Raw genomic sequence first — 9,760 nt, 5'->3', positions numbered from 1 at the left:
TTAAGAAACAGTTTCATTTTCATGACCAGCAAGGGCTTCAGGAAGCACCCTACCACAGGGTTCCTGGAAATGAAGCCTGAATCTGCTCATGGCTGGGGTGGTCTCCATGCTAAATTCGGTCACTGGCACTCCCCTGGCAGACATCTGGTGGGCAAACACAGCGGTGGAGTACACCACAGGGGGAGTGCATGCCACTAGACATAGTCACAAGGGTGAGCTCTCCGTCAGCCTCCTCCAGAATGGCAGGATCCAAGTTTTCGTCTAACCACAGGGCTGAAGTTGCGGCAAGCCCCTGCGCTCTGCCTCTTCACACCAGGGAAGTTTCTCAACTGGGATTCTGGCATCTTGAGTTCCAGGTCCTGGAGCACCTTCTCATGATAAAGGTGGACAAACTGGACTCGTAATTCTCAGACACCACTCCACAAGAGGTACATGGAGTTTAACATAAGCTAAGGTGGATTTCCAGAAAGTTCTTGGTGCCAGCCTAGGGTGCCGCCCATGGATGTTCTGTCATGATCATGCCCTAGTGGCCCTGTGCGCCCAGCAGGGCCTCACATTTGGTGGTGGCGAGGTGCGGGGCTGGGCTCCCGCCCCGCCTGACCTCTCACTCACACTGGGGAGTTACCGCACCCGGGAGGGCGTGGGCAGAGGCCCGAGGAGCCGCCAGGGCCTGAACTGACATTTTCCCCAATGACCTCCGGCTCCTCTGAAGAGTGGAACCCCACTTACCGCACTAACACTAGCCCCTGAAATGAAGACTGTGTGCTTTGCTTCTGCAAAAAACTTCCGAAAATCTGCCATACTTGAACTGGGAGGAGCCATTTTCAGGCTATCTTGGTTTCTGTGGTGCCTGGAGGCTTCAGGCCACACCAGCTAGGAAATTAGAGGGCTCGGGACAATGGGGAGAGGTTAGCAGGTTTTCTTGTAGTTTTGATTCATTCAGTCGTTTATTTAGATATCTGATGTTCAAAAGTCTTCTCCCAGTTTGTAGGTAGTGTTTTCATTCTTTAACGGGGTCTTTCACAGAAGTTTTAAATTTGATAAAGTCCAATCTATCAAATTTTTCTTTAAGAATTATGCTTTTGCTGTCAAGTCTAAGAAGTTTTCACCTAGATTTTTAAGATTTTCTCCTGTTAAGTTTTATACTTTATGCTTTATATTTAAGTGCATGACCCATGTTAAGTTACTTTTATATAAGGTGTGAGGTTTAGGTTGGGTTGTTTTTGTTTTTTTAAGTTTTTTTGCCTATGGATGTTTAATTATTCCCAAACTATTTGCTGAAAAGACTATTGTATTATTCCATTCTTAGACAGCAATAAAGAACTACATGAGACTGGGCAGTTTATAAAGAAAGAGGTTCAATTAACTCACAGTTCTGTAGACTGTATAGGACACATGGCTGGGTGGCCTCAGGAAACTTACAATCATGGCAGAAGGCAAAGGGAAAGCAGGTACATCTTCATATGGTGACAGATACAGAGATAGAATAAAGGAGGAGGAGCCACACACTTTTAAACCTTCAGATCTCATGAGAACTAACTCACTATTATGAGAATAGCAAGGGGGAAATCTGCCCCCATGATCCAATCACCTCCTACCAAGTCCTTCCCTCAGCACCGGGAATTACAATTCAACATGAGATTTAAATCTCATGTTGAATTTTTTTTATTGGGGTACATGTGCACATCCTGCATCCTGCAGGATTGTTGCATAGGTACATACATGCCATGGTGATTTGCTGTCTCCATCCTACTCTTCCCCATCGCCTACATCAGGCATTTCTTCTGGTGTTATCCCTCCCCAACCTCCCCGCCCCCTGATGTCCCTCCTCTCCTCTCTCTTCCACCCCACCACCTACCCCAGTGTGTGTTGTTCCCCTCCCTGTGCCCAAATGTTCTCATTGTTAGTCATCCACCTATGACTGAAAACATGGGTGTTTGGTTTTCTGTTCCTGTGTCAGTTTGCTGAGAATGATGGTTTCTAGATTCATCCATGTCTCTATAAAGGGCATGAACTCATCATTTTTTATGGTTGCATAGTATTCCATGGTGTATAGGTGCCACATTTTCTTTGTCCAGTCTATCATTGATGGGCATTTGGGTTGGTTCCAGATCTTTGCTATTATAAACAGCAGCACAATGAACATACTTGTACATGTGTCTTTATAATAGAACGATTTATAATCCTTTGGGTATATACCCAGTAATGGGATTGCTGGGTCAAATGGAATTTCTATTTCTAGATCCTTGAGGAATTGTCACACTGTCTTCTATAATGGTTGAACTAATTTACACTCCTGCCAACAGTGTAAAATGTTCCTTTTTCTCCACAACTTCTCCAGCATCTGTTGCCTCCAGATTTTTTAATGATCACCATTCTAAGTGGCATGAGATGGTATCTCAATGTGGTTCTGATTTGCATTTCTCTAATGACCAGTGATGATGAGCATTTTTCATATGTTTGTTGGATGCATAAATGTCTTCTTTTGAAAAGTGTCTGTTCATCTCCTTCACCCACTTTTGAATGAGTTTGTTTGTTTTTTTCTTGTAAATCTGCTTTAGGTGTTTGTAGATTCTGGATGATATTAGCTCTTTGTCAGATGGGTAGATTGAAAAAATTTTTTCCCATTCTGTTGGTTGCCGGTTCACTCTAATGATTGTTTCTTTTGGGGGCAGAAGCTCTTAAGTTTAATTAGATCCCATTTGTCTATTTTGGCTTTTGTTGCCATTGCTTTTGGTGTTTTAATCATGAAGTCCTTGCCCATGCCAATGTCCTGAATGGTGTTGCCTAGGTTTTCTTCTAGGGTTTTTATGGTGTTAGTTCTTATGCTTAAATCTTTAATCCATCTGGAGTTAATTTTTGTATAAGGTGTAAGGAAGGGGTCCAGTTTCAGCTTCCTGCATATGGCTAGCCAGTTTTCCCAACACCATTTATTAAACAGGGAATCATTTTCTCATTGCTTGTTTTTGTCAGGTTTGTCAAAGATCAGATGGTTATAGATGTGTGGAAATGTTTCTGAGGCGTCTATTCTGTTCCATTGGTCTATCTCTGTTTTGGTACCAGTACCATGCTGTTTTGATTACTGTAGCCTTGTGGTATAGTTTGAAGTCAGGTAGCAAGATGCCTCCAGCTTTGTTCTTTTTGCTTAGGATTGTCTTGGCTATGCAGGCTCTCTTGTGGTTCCATATGAAGTTTAAAGAGGCTTTTTTTTCCAGTTCTTTGAAGAAGGTCAATGGTAGCTTGATGGGGATAGCACTGAATCTATAAATTGCTTTGGGCAGTATGGTCATTTTCACAATATTGATTCTTCCTAACTATGAGCATGGAATGTTTTTCCATCTGTTTGTGTCCTCTCATTTCCTTGATCAGTGGTTTGTAGTTCTCCTTGAAGAGGTCCTTTACATCCTTTGTAAGTTGTATTCCTAGGTATTTTATTCTCTTTGTAGCAATTGTAAATAGGAGTTTGATCATGATTTGGCTCTCTGTTTGTCTGTTGTTGGTGAATAGGAATGCTTGGGATTTCTGCAAACTGATTTTATATCCTGAGACTTTGCTGAAGTTGCTTATCAGCTTAAGGAGGTTTTGGGCTGAGACAATAGGGTCTTCTAAATATACGATCATGTCATCTGCAAATAGGGACAATTTGACATCTTCTTTTTCTAATTGAATGCCCTTTATTTCTTTTTCTTGCCTAATTGCTCTGGCTAGGACTTCCAATATTATATTGAATAGGAGTGGTAAGAGAGGGCATCCTTGTCTAGTGCCAGTTTTCAAAGGGAATGCTTCCAGTTTTTGCCCATTCAGTATGATATTGGCTTTGGGAATTTTAAATCCTCCTAATTCCCATGTGTCAAGGGAGAACCCAGGTAGAGGTGATTGAATCATGGGGGTGTCTTCTCCCATGCTGTTCTCGTGACAGTGAGTGAGTTATTAGGAGATCTGATGGTTTTATACAGGGCTCCTTTCCCTTCACTTGGTGCTTCTCCTTCCTACTGCCTTATGAAGAAGGTGTCTTGCTTCCCCTTCACTTTCTGTCATGATTGTAAGTTTTCTAAGGTCTCTCCAACCATGTTGAACTGTGAGTCAATTAAACCTCTTTCCTTTATAAATTACCCAGTCTTGGGGCATTTTTTTAATAGTGGTATGAAAACAGACTAATACACATATCAACTATCTTCCCTATAGTGAATTGCTTTTGCACCTAGTGCATGCTTTTGCACAATTAATTGAACATAATTGTGTGTGTCTATTTCTGAGTTCTCTGTTCTGTACCATTGATCTATGTGTCTCTCCCTCCACCAATCTGATATTGTTTTGATTACTTTAGCTTATATAATAAGCCTTAATATTAGGTAGAGTCATTTTTGCCACTTTTTTGGGGGAGCTGAATAATGGCCCTAAAACTATTCAGGTCCTAATATCTGAAACTTGTGAATGTTCCTTATACAATTGGTCCTTAAATAACATGAATTTGAACTGTGTGGGTCCACTTACGTGTGGATTTTTCAAGATAAACATATTGAAAAACTTTGCAAGGGGGGGTTCTGAAAATTTGAAAAAAATTGAAGATGAACCATATAGCCTAAAAATATTTTTTAAAAAAGAAAGAGAAATGAACTGAATACATAAAACAGATAGATGCTAGTTTATTTGATTATTTGCTACCATAAAATATATACAAATTTATTATAAAAAGTTAAAATTTATCAAAATCTACACAAAGAGACCACTTGCAGTTGAGAGAAATGTAAACAAACGTGAAGATACGGTTGATATGGTTTGGTGCTGTGTCCCTACCCCAATCTCATCTTGAACTGTACTCCCATAATTCCCACGTGTTGTAGGAGGGACACCCGGTGGGAGATAATCTGATGGGGGCAGTTTCTCCTATACTGATCTCGTGGTAGTGAATAAGTCTCACAAGATCTGGTGCTTTTATCAGGGAATTCTGCTTTTGCATCTTCCTCATTTTCTCTTTCTGCCACCATGTAAGAAGTGCCTTTTGCCTCCCACCATGATTCTGAAGCCTCCCGAGCCATGTAGAGCTGTAAGTCCAATTATACCTCTTTTTCTTCCCAGTCTCCGGTATGTCTTTATCAGTAGCATGAAAACGGACTAATACAACAGTATTCAATCATAACAGCATAAAATTAACTATAGCACATATCACTTTAATAATTTTGTGGCCACCTCCTGTTGCTATTGTTGTGAGCTCAAGTGTTGCGAGCATCCGCTTAAAATGCTGATGACGCTAAGCATCTCCATGTGAGCAGTTTATGTCTCTCCAGTAAATTGCCTATCACAGTAAAAAGTGATCTCTCATGGTTCTTATGTATTTTTTATCATGTTTGGTGCAATACCATAAATAGCACCATGGGAACTATATGAAGTGTCACTAGTGATGCTGGAAGGACTCCCAAGAAGTGAGAAAAGCCTTGACATTACAAAAAAATAAGTTGAATTGTTCGATATGTACCATAGCTTGAGGGCTGCAACTGAGACCTCAATCTGCCATTTCAAGATAAATAAATCCAGCATAAATACATCTGTTGTAAACAAAGAAAAGTACATTTGTGAAACTATTGCTTCAGGTATGAAAACCTGTACTTTCTGTAAAACATACTTATCATATTGAAAATGCAATTTTTATGTGGGTACAGGATTGCTGTAAGAAAGGCACACCTATAGACTCTAATGCGATTCGAGAAAAAGTGAAATCACTATATGAGAACTTAAAGGAAAAAGATGAAGTATCCAAAGTTGGAGAATTTCATGCCAGCAAACAACAATTTAATAATTTTAGAAAGATATTTGGCTCTAAAAATATCAAGATTACAGGAGAAGAAACTCCTGCTGACCAAGAAGCAGCAGACAATCTTCCAGATGCCATTAAGAAAAAAGAAAGGAAATTCGCCTGAACAACTTTTCAATGTAGACAGAAGTGTTCTATTCTGCAGGAAAAAAAATGCTACAGAGGACATTTATTAGTAATAAAAAGAAGTGAAGGCCAAGACTTTTCACAGGAGGGGATGGGCAAATGCAGTTGGGTTTATGATAATGACTGCCCTTCTCTATAAAGCTGCTAACCCCCAAGACTTGAAAGTAAAATATAAATACCAGTTGCCAGTTTTTTTGGTTGTACAGCAAGAAGGCCTGGGCAACAAAGGCAATCCTTCACAGGATTTACAACAGAGCCAGTTAAGGAAATCGTAAAACAGACTGTGGATATGTTTAAAAAGGTAGAGGATGAAGAATTTCAAGATATGGATCTTGGGGAAATTCAAGAGCTAATAGACACCACACCAGAGGAATTAACAGATGATGACTTGAGGAGTTCTTCTGAACTGGTTCCAGATTATGAGGAAGAAGATGTAGAAGAAGCAGGGCCAGAAAACAAACCGATATTAGACAATCTGCCAAAACAGTTCTTATTATTCAAGACCTCTTTTGACACTTTTTTTGGTGACATAGACCCTTCTAATGGGCATTAAAATGAAAGCAAATGGTGGAAGGATTGGTATCATAGAAACATTCCTAGAGAAATGAAAAAGCAAAAAAGTCAGGAAGAAATTATATTCTATTTCTGCAAAGTTACTAAAGAAACGATAAAGCAAAAAAATCAGACAGAAATTATGTTCTATTTCTACAAAGTTACATTGACTGTGCCTGCTTCTCCTGCCTCTGTTGCCTTGCCTTCCATCTCCTCTTCTTTTTCCACCTCTGCCACCCCTGAGACAGCAAGTACAACTTCTCCTTTTCTTCCCCTGAGACAGCAAGTCCAAATCCTCCTTTTCTTTCTCCTCCTCAGCCTACTTAATGTGAAGATAATGAGGATGAAGACCTTTATGTTCATCTACTTCCACTTAATTAACAGTAAATATATTTTCTCTTTTTAATGATTTTCTTAATGTCATTTTCTTTTTTTGCTAGTTTATTGTAAGAACAAAATATGTAAAAACATACAAAATATGTGTTAATCAACTATTCATGTTATCAGTAAGGCTTTCATCAACAGTAAGCTATTAGTAGTTAAGTTTGGAGGGAGTCAAAAGTTATATGCAGGTATATTCCTAAGTATTTTCATTTGTTTATTTATTTTTTGCAGCTATTATAAAAGAAGTTGATTTACTGATTTAATTCTCAGCTTGGTTACTGTTGGTGTATATCAGTGCTACTGATTTGTCTACATTAATTTTGTATCCTGAAACTTTGCTGAATTCATTCATCAGTTCTAGGAGGTTTTTGGATGAGTCTTTAGGGCTTTCTAGATATACAATCAGGTCATTGGTGAACAGTGATAGTTTGACTTCCTCTTTACTGATTTGGATGCCCTTTCTTTCTTTCTCTTGTCTGATTGCTCTGGCTAGGACTTCCAATACTACATTGAATAGAAGTAGTCAGAGTGGGCATCCTTGTTTTGTTCCAGTTCTCAAGGAGAATGCTTTCAATTTTCCCCATTTAGTATAATGTTGGCAGTGGGTTTTGTCATAGATGGCTTTTATTACCTTAAGGTATGTTCCTTCTATGCCAATTTTGCTGAGGGTTTTAGTCATAAGTGGATGCTGGATTTTTTCAAATGTGCTTTCTCTGTATCTATTGAAATAATCATGTGAGTTTTGTTTTTAATTCTGTTTATGAGATGTATCAAGGTTTACTGACTTCATATGTTAAACCATCCCTGAATCCCTGAAAGGCCGCTATAAGGAAACTACAAAACACTGTGGAAAGAAATTGTAGATAACACAAACAAATGGAATTACATCCCATGCTCATAAATAAGTAGAATAAATATTGTGAAAATGATCATACTGCCAAAAGCAATCTACAGATTCAATGCAATTCCCATCAAAATACCACTATCATTCTTCACAGCACTAAAAGAAAATTCTAAAAATCATATGAAACCAAAAAAGAGCCCACATAGCCAAAGCAAGGTTAAGCCAAAAGAACAAATCTGAAGGCATCACATTACGTGACTTCAAACTATACTATAAGGCCATAGCCACCAAAACAGCATGGTACTGGTATAAAAACAGGCACATAGACCAGTGGAACAGTATACAGAACCCAGAAATCAAGCCAAATACTTAGAGCCAACTGATCTTCAACAAAGCCAACAAAAACATAAAGTGAGGAAAGGACATCTTACTCAACAAATAGTGCTCAGATCATTGGTAAGCCACATGTTGAAGAATGAAACTAGATCATCGTCTCTCATCTTGTAAAAAAATCAACTCAAGATAGACCAAAGACTTAAATCTAAGAGCTGAAACCATAAAAATTATAGAAGATAACATTGGAAAATTCGAGACATTGGCTTAGGCAAATATTTCCTGACCAAGAACCCAAAAGCAAATGCAACAAAACAAAGATAAATAAGATGAGACTTAATTAAATTAAAAAGCTTCTGCATAAAAAAAGAAATAAGCAGCAGAGTAAACAAACAACCCACAGAGTAGGAGAAAATCTTTACAAACTATGCTCCTGACAAAGGATTAATATGCAGAGTTTACAAGAAACTCAAAGCAGCAAGAAAAAAACAAGCAGTCTTACCAAAATGTGGGCTAAGGACATGAACAGACAATTCTCAAAAGAAGATATACAAATTGTCAACAAACATATTAAAAAAATGCTCAACATCACTGAAAATCAGGGAAATGCAAATCAAAACCACAATGCAATATATCCTTACTCCTGCAAGAATGGCTATAATTTAAAAATCAACAAATAATAGATGTTGGCATGGATGTAGTGAAAAGGAAATGCTTTTACACTGCTGGTGGGAATGTAAACTAGTACAATCATTGGGGAAAACAGTGTGAAGATTTTTTAAAGAACCTAAAAGTAGATCTACCATTTGAACCAGCAATCCCATTACTGGGTATCTACTCAGAGGAAAATGAATCATTATATGAAAAAGACACTCATACGCACTTTTGTAGCAGCACAATTAACAATTCAAAAATATGGAACCAGCACAAATGCCCATCAATCAACAAGTGAATAAAGAAAAGGTAATACATATATATACCATGGAATGCTACTCAGCCATAAAAAGGAAAGAAATGATGGTATTTGCAGCAGTCTGGATGAAATTGGAGACCACTATTCTAAGTGAAGTAATTCAGGAATGGAAAACCACACATTGTATGTTCTCATTCATAAGTGGGAGCTAAGCTATGAGGATGCAAAGGCATAAGAATGATACAATGGACTTTGGGGACTCAGAGGAAAGCGTGGGAGGGGGTGAGGGATAAAAGTATACAAGTACAATGTATGCTGCTTGAGTGATGGCTGCACCAAAATCTCAGAAGTCACCACTAAAGAATTTATCCATTTAACCAAACATCACCTGTTCTCCAAAAAGTTTTGAAATAATATAAAAATGTTATATGCAGATTTTCTATTGTGCAGGATGCCAGTACCACTAGTCCCCACATTGTTCAAGCATCAACTATATAGGAAAAGGGACTTTGCAGAGGGGATTAAGGATCTTGAGACATGGGACAATTATTCTTTCTTATCTGTGTGGGCCCTAAATGAATTATATGTGTCTGTATACAAGGGAGGCAAAGGAAGATTTTCCTATAGAAGAGAAGGCAGTATGACTATGAAAGCAGAATTGAAGTAATGCACCCATGAGCCAATGAGGCCAGCCGCATCTAGAAGCTGGAAAAACCATGAAAAAGATTCTCCCCTGGGGCCTCCAGAAGGAACCATTGCTGTCACACCTGGACTTTAGTCCAGTGAAACAGAATTT

General features: G+C 38.6%; 1 pseudogene; it reads right to left on the bottom strand.

The window, feature by feature from the left end:
* Positions 1–822, bottom strand: LOC105710174 (NAD-dependent protein deacylase sirtuin-5, mitochondrial-like; annotated as a pseudogene).
* Between the last annotated feature and the right edge of the window lie 8,938 nt (positions 823–9,760).

Source organism: Aotus nancymaae, unplaced genomic scaffold (genome assembly GCF_030222135.1).
Source record: "Aotus nancymaae isolate 86718 unplaced genomic scaffold, 86718_ANA_hifiasm-v0.15.2.pri h1tg000007l, whole genome shotgun sequence".
In the NCBI taxonomy this organism is placed as follows: Eukaryota; Metazoa; Chordata; class Mammalia; order Primates; family Aotidae; genus Aotus; species Aotus nancymaae.
The sequence above is the reverse complement of the archived record's forward strand: the minus strand, read 5'-3'. Positions and strand labels throughout refer to the sequence as shown.